Source organism: Mustela nivalis, assembly GCF_964662115.1.
Source record: "Mustela nivalis genome assembly, chromosome: 9".
Taxonomy (NCBI): domain Eukaryota; kingdom Metazoa; phylum Chordata; class Mammalia; order Carnivora; family Mustelidae; genus Mustela; species Mustela nivalis.
The window spans coordinates 24327023-24343557 of record NC_139028.1 but is presented as its reverse complement, the minus strand read 5'-3'; the positions used below and the strand labels follow the sequence as shown (position 1 = coordinate 24343557).

The 16535-nt window shown below is 39.8% G+C and overlaps 2 long non-coding RNA genes across 4 annotated transcripts in view; one reads left to right on the top strand and one right to left on the bottom strand.

The window, feature by feature from the left end:
• LOC309840992 overlaps positions 1-5595 on the top strand; it is a 41813-nt gene extending 36218 nt beyond the window's left edge. For all 3 annotated transcript variants that reach the window (XR_014298890.1, XR_014298891.1, XR_014298892.1), the window contains exon 3: positions 4393-5595. This is a non-coding gene — a long non-coding RNA (uncharacterized lncRNA). The remainder of the gene's footprint in view (positions 1-4392) is intronic.
• Positions 5596-5741: 146 nt separating this feature from the next.
• Positions 5742-7877, bottom strand: LOC309840993. The gene is made up of 2 exons (XR_014298893.1): positions 6612-7877; positions 5742-6569 (listed from the first exon to the last, which is right to left on the bottom strand). It is a non-coding gene; the product is annotated as an uncharacterized lncRNA (long non-coding RNA).
• Between the last annotated feature and the right edge of the window lie 8658 nt (positions 7878-16535).

The following is a 16535-nucleotide window of genomic DNA, read 5'->3' as shown; positions in this document are numbered from 1 at the left end:
TGAAAGTTAACCACAAGCAGATATAATCATGTCATTGAGTCTAAAACTCAGTTCTTTTTGTATTTAATATTGAAGAACTAAGACAAGTGTCTGGTGAAGCATGACCCTTTGTATAAGCAGATGTGGAAAGGGGAATTCTTGTTTTTCATGCTTGAGCAGCAAGAACAGTAATCGAAGTTCCTGTAAATGGTTTTCATTTCTGTCCCTTTTGAAGTGTAATTAGAATGACTGGTCTATCATGTAGGTTACAATATTTGCTGGTAAACAGCTTATTCATATGTTTCTTCTGAAATAAGAGTGATTAAAATGCATGAGACTGTTTTCTGGAACGAATCATTCAAGCATTATTTCTGATGGTGGGAACTGAATTAGAAAAGTGAGATATTTAAGTATCCTCATATGGTATTTTTCCATGTAAGAGGATATTTTTCCCCACCTCAAACATTTGCTAACACCAATAATTTAAGTTGTTTTATGTAACATCCATTGAAGAATGAGCTATTGAAAAATACAAGCCATTTCCTGACCAGTGCCTCTTGGCCCTTGGTGTATCATTGGCTTTCTCTTACCTTTTCTTAATTTTTAATTTAGATGGAAAAAAGAATGGAGGGTGAAGAATTGGGGAACTGTGGAGAAGAGAATTATAAAAGCTCCTAGGACTGAGAATGTATACTATAGAATTTTGCTCAGATTCCATGAAAAATAATGATTCCTTTTCTACTTGGTAATGCAAATAGCCTAGCTGACCTCCAAGTACCTACCGTGCAACATCTGTTCTGAGGAGGGAAAGCATTTTTACACAGTAAAGATGGAAGATATATAGTCTAATCATTCTGTGGTATAGATCAATATTTTTAATACCAAGGGCTCATAATATGAAAAGCTCTTACCCCTCTCAGCAATGATTTTCAAGGGGAATGTACGTGACATCCTTTGCAAATTTCCACCAGTCAAGATGTCAATCTTTTGTATAGTCTATATTACTAAAGAAAGATAAAATTATACACTTGGAAAACAAAAGCCATCTTAAATGTGCTTTTATTCTATAAACATTGCCCCTTCCCCAAAATGACAAAATGCATGGTGGGGGGGGGTGTTGATGTCTTATCCATGGATGATAATTATTGCTACACGAGTAGTCCCCAAATTCATTGGGGGTAGGCAGAACCTATTAAACTTGTACTAATATTTTTAGCTAACAAGGGAAACAAATTAGAGTTTCCTAATAATGAACATTAATGCTGATACTAATCAAATGAGAGTAAGTGCATACTTACCTGTGACATACCGGACCTGAGTATTCTGAGGAAAGAAAGGGAATTTGAGTGTAGAAGTTTTAACAGTGGTACTTTCCTTCACTCACTACTTTATCACATTGTGACTTAGGCAATTTACACTAAGTGGAATTTATAAGCCTAAGCACAACACAGTAATTAGATTAAAATTAAGCATCTTTAATGTGAAAATACCTATACCATTGTGTTTTAGAGACACAGGGTATTAAATGTTACAGCACAAATTAAATGAGTAATGAAAAAAATTTAGGATCAAGCTAAAGCCATTCTTAAAAACTTATGTTAAAAAAATTATGTAAAATTAGCTAAGCCTACACAGTTTGAGGAGTTAGGAAAAATAACAGGAATGTAGTAAGAATGAGCCAAAGCTAATAAAATAGAACACAAATACAGTTAGAAAAGATTTACGAAATGAAAGGGTTTTTGAAACATTGACAAAACTGCCAAGATGGATTTAAAAAAAATAGTCTAATAAACTTCAGGAATGAGTAAACTGTAGACATTTCAAAAGAGATAAATAATCAACTTAATGCAAAAACATATTTACTTATTTGAGAGAGATAGCACAAGAAGGGGGGAGTGGCAGGGATAGGAAGAAGCAGACTACTTCTCTCAAATAAGGGACCCTGATGTGTTGATCCCAGGACCCTGGGATCATGACCTGAGCTGAAGGCAGATGTTTAACCAATTGAGCCACCCAGGTGCTCCTAATGCGAATATTTAAAATTTAAATATGATGTATTAAAAGTAAAAATAGATTATCAAGACAGTAAAAATTATTAGAGGAATGAAAACAATAGTTAAATTCTTCCACAAAGAAAACTCTGGGGCTGTAGGGTCTATAAAACATCAAAGGAGAACTTCCAATCTTCTAAAAAAAAATAATTGCAGAGAATTTTTGAAAAGAAATATTCTGGAACTCAGGAAGAGAGCATAATTTTGGTATACAATTCCAGTGAGAACAGTAAGAAAGAAAAAGTATAGGCCTTACAAACTCAGCAATACAACAGTTTTCAAAAAAGTTAGTATTTCATAAGCAAGTTTTATGTATCCAAGGAATGCAAAATTGGCATACTAGAAAATTCACAATGAAAGGAGAAAAGCCATATAGAATTCTATAGATGGGAAAGCATTTGAGAAAATTCAGCATCCAGAGTATAAGCAAATTTCATACTTAATGAAGACAAGACTGAGTTTTCATTTGTATCAGAAACAAGACAAAAGCACCTGCCATCACTCCTATTGAAGAGTGTCCTTGATATCCTACCCAACACAGTAAGACAAGGAGAAGGAAAAAAGGATTGGAATGAAAAAAATTATTTTAATATACAAAAGGCAATCATTTCAACATAGTAGCCCCAATTAGAAGATGTATTTAGAAACAAATACTACTTACATTAACAAAAAATTACTTAGTTTTTTTTTTTTTTGGAGGTATGAAACCTCCAGAGGGGAGCAAAAACGGTATTATTTGGAAAGACTAAAAACCTAAATAGAACATACTATGTTCATGGGTAGGAAATCTCAACGATAACAGATTTCAAATGGATCTTTGGATTCAGTGCACCTCCAATTGAAACCCCAGTAGAAATTTCCCAAAACAACACAACAAACCTAAGTTTTACTTATATGAATGCATATGGAAGAGCAAATTGTATCTGCCACAACTGATATGGAACAGCAAATGCCAAAGAATCACCAAGATCCCCTTGATAGAAACCATCAGGAAACAATCTCCTTCAAGGTCCGAGGTGGACTAAGAATCAAAATTGACATGGGACAGATTAACAGAAAATAAAATTTAATGGTATACATATGGGGAACCTACTCCGGCATGCAAAGTTCAGAGACAGGCAAAATGAGGTGACTAGGTCATTCTGAACTAAGGAGAAAAGGGTAGAGGGCCTGGGATTTTAGAGGAAAGGACTGTACTTCACAGGGTGATGAGAGAAACTGTTTGGTAATTACATGTTTACGATTTTTTTTCTAAATTTTACTTATTTATTTGACAGACAGAGATCACAAGTAGGCAGAGAGGCAGACAGAGAAAGAGGATAATTAGATGTTTACCTGCCATACAGATGGCTCACCTAGATAAAATTTATTTTTGCTAATAACAGCTCATTCTAGGGAGGACTACCAATTTAGACTCTTAGATGCAGTTAAGGGAGGAACAAAAATTTCTCTTGAGCCCATAGGGTCTTGACTGCCTTTAAGAATAACTTTATACCAGGACGCCCAGGTGGCTCAGTGGGTTAAAGCCTCTGCCTTCGGCTCCGGTCATGGTTCCAGGGTTCTGGGATCGAGCCCCACATCGGGCTCTCTGTTCGGCGGGGAGCCTGCTTCCTCCTCTCTCTCTGCCTGCCTCTCTGCCTACTTGTGATCTCTGTCAAATAAATAAATTTTTTAAAAAAAGGAATAACTTTATACCTTCGGAATAACCTTTATGCTGAAGTAGTTTGTTTTAGGGCAGCCTGCCCTGGGCCGCTACAGCTACTTCCTTTGAAACTTCCATGAATTTTCACGCATAAAAGTTGAGCTAACAGCAGATATGCCAAGGGTAACAATCCTGTCGGTGTAACTCAGAAAAATCATAGAGGCCACATTGAAAATGGGTAGGAAGGGTGGAGATGTGTTCAGGAACCAACCAGTCTGCAAGGCCAACCACCAATGGAAGGGACACCAGAAGCAGAGAGGAGCAGACCCTACAACCAGGCAGCCCAGATAAAGAAGTACCTAAACTGGGAAGACAAGTCCTTATTTGGTTTTTAAAAACCGGAGGGGCTTAACTTTGTGGGTGTTTCATAAGTGGGGCTTAACATCAGGATCCTTGAAAATCAGTGGGCTCAACTCAGAGCTGGAGAGCAATAGGAAGTGGAGTCCCCACCCTTAAAGAGAACAGCACAACAAACAACCCCGTCCAGATACAGCACAGAAACAGCAGTTTGAAAAGAGCCTAGGGCCTGTGGGGAAGGAGTTGTATTCACTAATCTCAGAACTGGTGGGGGGTGGGGGGTGGGGTGCAGGGAGGGATCTATAGGAGACTTCTCAAGAACAAAAGAGCTAATGGTGTCTCTTCTCTCCCCTGCTCCCCCAGCCCAGGTACACAGACACCTGCGGAAACCAGTACAGAACCCTCACCACTTAGCTTTTGCTAACAGCATGCCTTGCCACTGAGTTTTCCTGAAGATTGTCCCATTCAACCTGCCTCACTCCATAGGCCTCCCTCCAGAGTGATTCCTCATTGTGCCTCAACGGGGGTCAGCACCACTCCAGAGGTACTCTTGCCCTGGGGAGAGCAGAAGATAACCGCACACACAGCAGTTCAATGGCAGCCCCGACTGCCTGCCCCACCCACCAACAGAAACCCTCCAGGGGTGGGGTGGTGGGGATCAACACAAAGAGAACCCAGTCATTCAGGGTCACTGCAACCACCACAGAAGACTGGGGACAGACATCTTCTCTTACTCCTGACCTTGCCCACTAATGAAAGTCCCTTGGGGACAACAGAGGGAGAGAACTCCATAGTTTGGTGCAACCATGGTTCCAGCAGGTGGGCTGAAGGCAAGTATTGGGTCTGACCTAATTCAAGCCCAGAGTGGCCCCAGACTGGCACCTTAACAGCACAGGGACCAAACCCTGATGACAACAGGCAAAGAGGGCCAGGGAAGCCAACTAGACTAAAGGCAAATGTGGCTCAACAACAGTAGTAGGGTACATGCAGCACACACAGGAGATCCCCCTGAAGCACCAAGGTCTACAGAGGAGGGAACACTGCCCTATAGGGCATTTCAGGATCACTTCAGAAGGCCTCTCATTTCAAGATCAGGAGACCTAGCTGACTTGAATACACAGAAGCAGAATTAGGAATTATGCCCCAAATGAAACAACAGGACCAAGAAGAGAATGTAACTGTCATAAAGATACTCACTAGACTTAAGATTGAAAGATCCCCACGTGGCCTTCAGCAAAGAAAGAAAATATAAAAAAGAACCAATTAGAGATGAAGAGTTCTGAAATTAAAAATATGCTCAAGTCCATAAATAGTAGGCCAGAGGAAGCAGTAAAACAGATAGGAAGCTAGATGATGGTAATAGAGCAACCAAGCTGGACAGGACCAAAAAAAAAATGGTAAGAGAACTCAGCAACACCATTAGGTGTAATAGCAGTCACATTCTAGGGATCCCAGCAGGAGAAGAGAGACAAAAAGCAGAAATTCTGATTAAGTATCTGAAAACTTTCCTAATCTGGGGAAGGAAACAAATCTAGGTCCAGAAGGCACAGAGAGCCACCAAAAAAAAAAAAAAATTAACCTAAGGAAGTCCACACCAAGACACAAAAAATGGCAAAAAGTAGTGAGAATTTTTAAAGCAGCCAGAGGAAAAAACAATTATATACGTATAAGGGAAACTCCATAAAGCTGTCAGCAGATTTTTCAGCAGAAACTTTGCAGGCCAGTGGCGAGGGGGTTGATATGTTCAAAGTGCTAAAGAAAAAAACCCTGCAGTTAGGAATACTTTATCCAGCACGACTGTCATTCAGAATACAAGGAGAGAGAAAGTTTTTCAGACAAAAGCAAAAGGAATGCGTGACCACTAAACCAGGACAACAAGAAATACTAGGGGGAATTCTTTGAGTGGAAAAGAAAAGGCCATGATCAGGTATAAGAAAATTAGAGAAGAAAAAAATATAAATATAACATGTTTACATGCTCAGGCACCTGTAAACATAAAGTAGATTAACCAGTACAGAGATTAAAGCACAAAGCAGTAAGATCAATTAGATCTAGAAAAAGATCAGTAAAGGGATTCACAAAAGAATATAAGGTATGATGTCATATACATAAATGTGTGGGGGTGGGAAGAGTAAAAGTTATATTGTCCATGCTACGCATAGCAATCTACAGCTATAATGCAATCCCTAGCAAAATACCAACAGTATTTATCACAGAACTAGAACAAACAATCCTAAAATTTTAGGGACCACAGAAGACCCTGAATTGCCAAATCAATCTTGAAAAACAAAACTGAAGCTATCCCAAGTCCAGATTTCAAGATAGACTATAAAACTGTAGTAATCAAAATAGTATGGTACTAACACAAAAATAGACCTATAAATCAACAGAAAAGAGAGCCCAGAAAGAAACCTACAATTACATGGTCAATTAATCTACAACAAAGGAGGTAAGAATATACCAGGGGAAAAAGCCTCTTAAACAAATGGTCCTGGGAAATCTGGACAGCTACATGCAAAGGAATGAAACTGGAACATTTTCTTATACCACACACACACACACACAAACACAGACACACACACACACACACACACACACACATCTCAAAAGGGATTGAGGACCTCAATGTGAGATCTGAAACTATACAACAAAGGAAGCCAGAGTATGCAGTGCGACAGTTCTCTTCAAAAAATGTTGGGAAAACTAGACAGCTACATACAAAATGAAACTAGACCACTTTCTTCCACCATACACAAAAACTCAAAATGGATTAGGGTTCTAAACGTGAGACCTGAAACATAAAAATCCTGGGAGAGTGCACAGGCAGTAGTTTCTCTGCCATCACCCATAATATTTTTCTAGGTATCTCCTGAGGCAAGGGAAACAAAAGCAAAAATAATTTATTGGAACTACATCTAAATAAAAAGCTTTGGCGCAGTGAAGGAAATAAACAAAACTAAAAGGCAACCTGCTGAACGGGAGGGGAGATTTGCAAATGACATATCCAACATATAAAGAGTTGATGCAACTCAACACCCAAACAATAATTAATTAAAACCAATTAAAAAAGTGGTCAGACATGAACAGATATTTCTCCACAAGGCATACAGGTGGCCCAAAGACCTGAAAAGATCAACATTACTCATCAGTGAAATGCAATTAGAGGTACAATGAACTGTCACTTCCCACCTGCCAGAATGGCTAAAGTCAACACCACAGGAAACAACAAGTATTGGCAAGGATGTAGAGAAAAAGGAACCCTCGTGCACTGTTGGTGGGAATGCAAGCTGGCGCAGCCACTCTGGAACACAGTATGCGGGTGCCTCAAAAAGTTAAAAATAGAGTACCCTAAGGTCCAGTAATCACACTGCTGGGTATTTACCCACAGAAACTGAAACAGTAAATCAAGAAGATGCAAGCATCCCTAGGTTTATTGCAGCATTATTTACGTTAGCCAAGATACGGAGCCAGTCCATGTATCTTTCCATAGATGATAAATACATGGTATAAATACGGAAGGGAATATTACTCTGCCATAAAAAAGAAAATTTGTCATTTGCAACATAGAATTCTATCTTCTAAATCCATCTGAGTGAAATAAGTCAAAGACCTATCATAGGATTTCATTCATATATGGAATTTCAGAAATGAGAAACCAAAAAACATACTCTTAACTATAGAGAACTGATGGTTATCACAGGGGAGGTGGTTGGGGGTACAGGTGAAACAGGTGATGGGGATGAAGAATACACTTAGCACCGAGTAATGTATAGAATTTTTGAATCATTATATTGTACCCTTGGAATCTATGTTTGTTACATTTGGATTAAATATGAATTAAAGATAATTTTTTTAATTGAGCTGGTAGTTTCATTGAAATAGCTTCCCTGCCTACTTGTGATCCTTGTCTATCAAATAAATAATAAATAAAATCTTTAAGAAAACAACCCTTCTTTTCTGGAACTTTTCATAAGTCCTCTCTAGATTGAACTTTTGACAGCATCTCATGGCCTGAAACCACGCTAAAGACTAGATGTCAGATTTTTGCCTACAATACCTAATAGATGTGACTGAATTCATCTCTTTGGGGTTTCTGCACCTGCCAGGAAGGAACCTTCTTTATTCTCTTGGTAAGGCTGCTGGGAACTCTAAGGAAAGGTACCAGGCTGAGATTTCTAAGGGGCCTCACTGGCTCCATAAAGTCAATCTTAATTCTTTTTTAAAGCTGTCTGGTCATATCTGAATCTATGTAGATCTCTCACAAATATTAAATTCTAGTCAAAGCCCTATTTCCAATTGTGTCCTGTTGTAAGGAGAACATACTCTCATTGAAAATATGCAAATAAATATATTACCATAAAAAAATCTAAACTCTTACCTGAGAGTCTGAATACTCAAGGGGTCAGGTAGGGAGAAAAGATCAATGTTTCAATTTGTTCAAGGGCATAGTTTATCAAATTACTGTAAGTTAGTTTAAGAGAAAAAGTTCACTTAAATCTGGAGACAAAGACTGCTAGGAAAATGGCAGAGTAGGGGGATCCTAAGCTCGTCTTGTTCCCTGGATACAACTATGTAACACTCACATTAGTGTAAATAACACAGAAAATGAACCTGAAAGCTAGGAGAACGGACTCCACAACTAAATGCAGAGAAGCCACATTAAATAAGGTATGAAGGGTGGAGTCATGGTGGGTTGCTAAAGGGACCATGGGCCATCTGCGGGAGGGACGGACCCGTAGGCATAGACAAGGCAGAGAAACAGACTAGGACACTGCAGGGAGCCCACATGGTGGGAAAAAAAAAAAAATTCACTATAACATTTGGCTTTGAAAACCAGAGGAATTGAATTCTTTGAGCTCTTACAACCAGCATGACGGAAGACCTGGAATTTTAAAAATGAGCAGGCTCAATTCTGGGAGAGTCCAGAGGTTGATAGGAAGCGGAGTTCCCACCCTTAAAGAGACAATAAAACAAACAGCCCTGGGAGATACAGCGTGGAAGCAGCAGTTTTGGAAATGCCTGGGACATTCGGGAGGGAGGGTATTCATTTTGGAACAGATCTCAGAGGAGCAGGGAAGGCTAAGGGAATTCTCCAGGAACAAAGCTGCTGGCAAGTGCCATCTCCCTTCTACACACCACGCCCATCATAAACATGCTGCCGCCTGCGGAAACCAGAGCAGTGTCAGCATTTACTACCTAACTTGCTTACACCAAGCCCTGGCCCCCTTTGCACTTTGGCAGATCTTCCCTTTCCAGCCACACTTGCCTCAGTCCCAGTACTGTGAGCCCCCTCCCCCAGGACACTGACTCAGTCCCTGCCAAGATGCCATGCATTTTGTGGGGCCTCGGTCCTGACAGCGGGCCCCGCAGAAACTGGAAGTACGCCCTGTTAGAACTGCACACCACACCCCCCACACTTCCAGACCTGCCCAGGCTGGTCCTCGCTCCAGCTGTGGCAGGTCTCATTTTGTAAGCAGGACCAGCACATCTCACCTCAGCTGGAGACCAAACGTAGCCCACAACAGTCAAAGAGCACTTATGCAGGTGAGGGTACTGAAGGGAGAAAAAAAGGCCAGACACGAGAGCAGGGCACAAATAACACAAATAGCAGCTAACCCCCAAAGTGCCATATTCCGAGGAACAGGGAACATTGTCCTGCAGGGCAATATGGGACCTCTTCTTCATAATGCCATTACTTTCAAGAACAGGAAAGGTAGCTGAGTTTCCTAGCACACAGAGCATTAGATAAGAGGGGACAGAGGAATAGGTCCTAAATGAAAGAACAAGATAAAGTCACAGCAAGAGACCTAAGTGAAATGGGTACCATATGCCTGATAGAGAATTCAAAGCAGTGATTATCCAGATATGTGCTAGACCTGAGAAGAGAGTACAGGATATCAGTGAGACCCTTAAAAGAGATAAAGAACCAATCAGAGGTGAACACAATAAATGAAATTAAAAACACACACTAGATGGAAGGGTGCCTGGGTGGCTCAGTTGGTTAAATGCCCAACTCCATCTTAGCTCAGGTCTTAATCTTGGGTTGGGAGTTCAAGCCCTATGTTGAGCTCCATGCTGGGCATGGAGCCTACTTAAACAAAACAAAATAAAACAACAACAACAAACTCTCCCCGCTAGAAGGAAAACGTAGCAGGCTAGAGGAAGCAGAGGAACCAGTTAGTACTGGAAAGTAATAAAACTGAGCAGATGAGGAAAAAAAATATGAAAATGAGAACAGCTTTAGGGAACTCAGCAACTCCATCAAGCATTATAACACTTGCATTATAGGGAACCCGGAAGGAGAAGAAAGCAAAGAGGGGAAGGAGTAGAAAATTTGAAGTAATAGCTGAAAAATTCCTTAATCTGGGGAATAAAACAAATATCCAGATCCAGGAGGCACAGAGGCTACCCAAAAAGTCAATCCAGGGAGGTCTACACCAAGACATGTAACTAAAATGGCAAAGAGTAGTGATAAAGAGAATTTTAAAAGCAGCAAGAGAAAAAATGACCCTTACCTTCAAGGGGAACTCCATCCCCCTCCCACCCTGCCCAAGACTGAGATTTTTCAGCAGAAATTTTGCAGGCCAGAAGGGAATGGGATGACCTATTCGAATTGTTGAAAGGAAAAAACAAAACCAAAACCTGCAGTCAAGAATACTCTATCCGTCAATACTGTCATTCAGAATGGAAAGAGAGTCACTTAGACAAACAAAAGGCACAGGAGTTCATGACCACTAACCCAGCCCTACAAGAAATATTAAAAGGGACCCTTAGAGTGGAAAGGAAAGAGCACAAGTAAGAACAAGAAAAGTTAGAAACATAAAGGCAGTAAAAGTAAGTATATCTGTACAAGTCAGTCAAGGGACTCACAGAATAAAAGTAAGTACAGTATAGACCCTCATACCTAAAATGTGGGGTTTGGAGGTGGGGAGTAAAGAATGGGTTCAAACTTTAGCAATCATCAACTTAATACAGAGTGCCATATGCAGGAGATGTTATATATAAATCTAATGGTAACCACAAATCAAAAGCCAGTAATAGAGGTGCCAAGGATAAAGAAAAAGGATTCTAAGTATATCACTAAGGACAGTCAGCAAATCATGAAAGACAAGAGCAAGAAAAAGGGGTCAGAGAAAAACTATAAAACCCACCACAAAACAAAGTGCTAATACATGTATATCAGTAATTACCTTGAAGGTAAATGGACTAAATACTTCCATCAAAAGACATCCAGTGATGGAATGGATTAAGAAACAAGTCCCATTTATATTCTGCCTCCAAGAGACTCATTTCAGACCCAAGACAGCTGCAGATTGAAAGTGAAGAGATAGAGAGACATCTATCATACAAATGGATGTCAAGAGAAAGCTGGGGTAGCAATATTTATTGAACAAAATACACTTTAAAACAAAGACTAATGAGACAAAGGGCACTTTAATAATAAAAGGGGACAGTCCAACAAGAAGATATAACAATTACAAATATTTATGCACTCAAACCTGGGAGCACCCAAATACACAGAACCATTAATGACAGAAAGGGACTAATCAGTCATACTGCAATAATAGTAGGGAACTTGAACACCTCATGTACATCAGTGGACAGGGCATCCAAACATAAAATCAATAAGGAAACAGTGGCTTTTGATGACACCCTGGATTAGATGGATTTAACCTATGTATTCAGAACATTCCACCCTAAAACAGTGGAAGACACATTCTCCACAAGCACACATGGATAAGACAGAGGGAGGGAAAAATGAAACAAGATGAAACCAGGGAGGGAGACAAACCATAAGAGACTCTTAATCTTAGGAAACAAACTGAGGGTTGCTGAAGTAGTGGTGGGTGGAAGGGATGGGATGGCTGGGTGATGGACATTGGGGGGGGGGGCATGGGCATGGTGAGTGCTGTGAATTGTAGAAGACTGATGAATCACAGGCCTGTACCCCTGAAACAAATAACACAATATATGTTAATAAAAGAATGCTTTGGGTGTTCTGGAACAGAGAGAGAGAGGGTGAGAACACATGGAAAACTCCCCAGAAGAGTCCCATATTAGGCTACAAAATAAGTCTCAAGAAATTAAAAAAGACTAAAGTCATACCATGCATTTTCTTGGACTACAATGCTATGAAACTAGAAATCAACTACAACAAAAAAATCTGAAATAACACAATACATGGAGGTTAAATAACACATTAACTAAACAATGAATGGGTCAACCAAGAAATCAAAGACATAAAAAGTTACATGGAGAGAAATGAAATGAAAACAGTCTAAGATCTTTGGAATGCAGCAAAAGCAATTCTAAGAAGGACACTTATAGCAATAGAGGCCTACACAGGAAGAAAGAAAAAAAAAAACCTCAAACAACCTAACCTTACATCTAAAGGAGCTAGAAAAAGAAAAAAAAACAAAAACCCAAGATCAGCAGAAGGAAGTTAAGATTAGAGCAGAAATGAATGATACAGTAACTAAAAACTATAACAACAACAAACCAAATCAATGAAACCAGGACTAACACCACAGAAATACAAATAATTATCAGAATATTATAAAAAGCTACATGCCAACAAATTGGACAACCGAGAGAAAAAAATGGATAAAATCCTAGACACATATAAACTGTCAAAACAGAATCAGTAAGAAATAGTAAATTTGAACAGACTGATTACTAGCAATGAAATGGAATCAGTAACCAAAAAACTCCCAACAAACAAAAGTCCAGGACCAGATGGCTTCACGGGTTAATCCCACCAAATATTTAAGAGTTACTATCTATTCTTTTCAAATGATAAACACCCCCCCCACACACACACACACAAAATGGAAGAGGAAGGAATACTTCCAAATTCATTCTATGAGGTCAGTAACACCCTGATACCAAACCAGAAAAAGACAACATGAAAGAAGAACTATAGGCCAATATCTCTGATGAATATAGATGCAAAAATCCTTAACCAAATACTAGCAAACCAAATCCACTTTTAAAATAAAATAAATAAAATCACTCACCACAATCAAGTTGGATTTATTCCCAGAGTGCAAGTGTGGTTCATTATTTTCAAGTCAATCAGCATCCTACATCACATTAATAAGAGAAAGGATAAAAACCATATGATCCTTTCAGTAGATGTAGAAGCATTTGACAAAATACAACATCCATTCATGATATAAACCCTCAACAACATAGGTCTAAAGGGAACATACCTCAATATAATAAGGCCTTATATGAAAAACCCACAGATCATACTCGATCAGTTAAAATAGAGCTTTTCACCTAAAGCCTAGAACAAGACAGGTATGTCCACTTCTCACTTCTAGTCAACATAGTACTGGAAGTCCAAGCCACAGCAATCAGACAACAAAAAGAAATAAAAGGCATCCAAACTGGTAAGGAAGGGGTAAAACTTACAATTATTTGCAGATGACATCATACTATATATATAGAAAACCCAAAAGAATCTATCAATAAGTTGCTAGAACTGACAAATTCAGTAAAAGTTGCCAGATAGAAAAACCAATGTACAGAAATCTGTTGCATTCCTATACACTATTAATAAAGCAGAAGAGAAATTAACCCCATTTATAATTGCAAAAAAAAGCATAAAATACCTAGAAATAGACTTAACCAAAAAGGTGAAAGACCTGTACTCTGAAATCTATAAAACAATGATGAAAGAAATTGAAGTTGATACTAATGGAAGGATATATTCCATGCTCATGGATTGGAAGAATATTTTTAAGAGGTCTTTAATACTCAAAGCAACCTATAGACTTAATGCAATTCCTATCAAAATACCAACAGTATTTTTTCCACAGAATTGGAATAATCCGAAAATCTGAATGGAACCACAAAAGACCATGAATAGTCAAAGCAGTCTTGAAAAAGAAAAAAAAACTGGAGGGATCACAATTCCAGACTTCAAGTTACATTACAAAGCTACAGTCATCAAGACCATATGGTACTGGCACAAAAATAGATACATAGAGCAATGGAACAGAAAACCCAGAAATAAGCCTATGATTTTATGGTCAATTAGTCTTCAACCAAGGAGGCAAGAAAATGCAGTGGGAGAATTTCTTCAGCGAATGGTGTTGGGGAAACTGGACAGAACATACAAAAGAATGAAACTAGATCACTTTCTTATAGCAGACACAAAAATAAAACAGATTAGGAACCTCACTAGGAGACCCGAAATCAGGAAAATCCTTGGAGAATATAGGCAGTAATTTCTGACACTGGTTGTAGCAACATTTTTCTAGATAGGTCTTCTGAGGCAAGGGAAACAAAAGCAGAAATAAATCAACTATTGGGCCTACATCAAAGTAAAAAGCCTCTGCACAGCAAAGGAAATAGAACTGAAAAGAAATCTACTGAATAGGAGAAGATATTTGCAAAAGACACATTTCATGAAGCATTAGTATCCGAAATATGTGGGGAGTTTATATAGCCCCCCAAAATAATTAATCCAATTAAAAATGGTCAGAGAACATGAACAGACATTTCTCTAAAGAAGACATCCAGATAGACACACACAAGGAGGGGCAAGATGGCAGAAGTAGGAGACCCTGTTTCAAACGGTCCCCTAAAGTGAGCTAAATATCTACCAGAACACTCTGAACACCCATGAAATCAGCCTGAGATGTAAGATTATACACTTCTGGATCTCTACGGGGCCAGAAGACCTCAGTGGGGAGGTAAAGCACAGTGGGAACACTTGGAGTGATATCGGAGGATAAACAAAAGGGGGAGGGGGCCATCAGAAGCCACCCATTGGAAAGTAATACCCCAATATGAAAGTGCCCTGTGATTGGGGAACAGCATTAACTTGGAGTCTAGTTAAAAGTACTCACAAAGAACAAAAGACCTAAAGGGGCAACTGATGGAGTCAGCTGGTCACAGACACAGGCCTAAGCCCACAGTCCCAGGACTATCACCTCTGGTGGCCACCCATGCCAGGGAGAGGCCAGAGGGGTCCCTGAGCTTACAGCTTTGTGCTGCTTGCACCACCACTTGGCTGGGTACACTCCCGCCCCTGCCTGAGTGAGCCTAACGTGGGTGCCAGCCGGTGGTCCCTGGCCCACAGCCTTCTGGGACTATGGGGTTTGAGGACTCCCAGCCAGCACCTGAGAGAACCCAGTGCAGACTCCTGTTGGGTCCCTTGGCCTGCAGCCTTCATGACCTGTGCCTCTGCTGGGTGTGAGCACACTTGGCGTGGGTGTGGACCCCGAACAGCAGTTCCGGCAATGGCAGCCACTGGAATAGGGCTCTCCAGACCAATATGACTCATGGTTTTAGTAGCACAGGGGTGCAGAGACAAGTGCTGGCCTCAGGTGACCACTGGGACCGTGGCTGGGGGTGCACATCACCTGTGGGAGGTTGCACTGTTCAGAACACACAGACTCCCACTCTGCAAACTCTGCTGGAGCATCCAGAGGGGAACAGTCTGAGGCTTCTCTCTGAGGCGGAGGTCTGCGTGCAGTTTACTTTCCACCAAGCCTTCAAAAAGCCACAACAAGCCACCAAAGAACAAAACCTGCAGAGAACAGAAGCCTGAAAAGCCAGTTTCCACAGAGCCAAGCCCTTTGATGGGGGCAGGGCTACTCAGCCCAAGCAAGACTGATGGGAGAACAATGCAGCAGGCCCCTCCCCCAAGAAGACAAGCCAAAAGAACAAGAGGGCAACCACCACGGGGTCCCCATAAAACTGTACAACCCCAACATCAGGGGAAAACAATATATTAAGCTCCCAGTATTGCCCCCAAAACCTGTATATTTCATAGATACAGCTTTTTAATTCTCACGATTCTTGTTCTTTTTAATTTTTTAAATCTACTTACCATTACAACTAGAAGTTTAAACAACATATTCCTTAATAACTTTTTAACTTGAACTTTTTTCATACATATACCTGTTTTTCTTTTTTAAAAAAATATACATATAGATATAAGCTTTAAGGTAATCCTTCTTCCCTATTCAGTAGTACTATCCCAATATGTAAACCGTTTTATTTTCCCTCTATCTCTGAAAAGTTGAGTCCTTTAACAAAGATAACAAGATATAGCCAGGAAGAATGAAATAACCTTCTTTGCCCACATTGAGGGTTTATAACCACCTTCCCATCTTATTCTTCTGTCAATGTTTCTGTGTATTTGTTTTTTTTTACTATATCTTATTCTTGGAGTTCATTTTGGTGGGGTTTTTTTCCCTTGTCTTTTACTTTTGTCAGTCTTTTTGTTCATTTTTGTTTATGTACCTAATAAATCTTACTTTTGGGGCTCATTTTGGCTGGGTTTTCTCTTCCCCCCCGTTTTTTCTTTTATTTTGGTGGTGACTTCCGATTGCTCCAAAACTTTCCAGGGTGCACTTTGCCTGGATCGTGGTTGATTTATTCAGCTATACATCCCCTCAACCACCTTTCACCAAAATGAATAGAAGGAGGAAAACCCATCAGAGGAAAAACTGAGACTGTGCCCTCTGCCACAGAACTATTGGATGTGG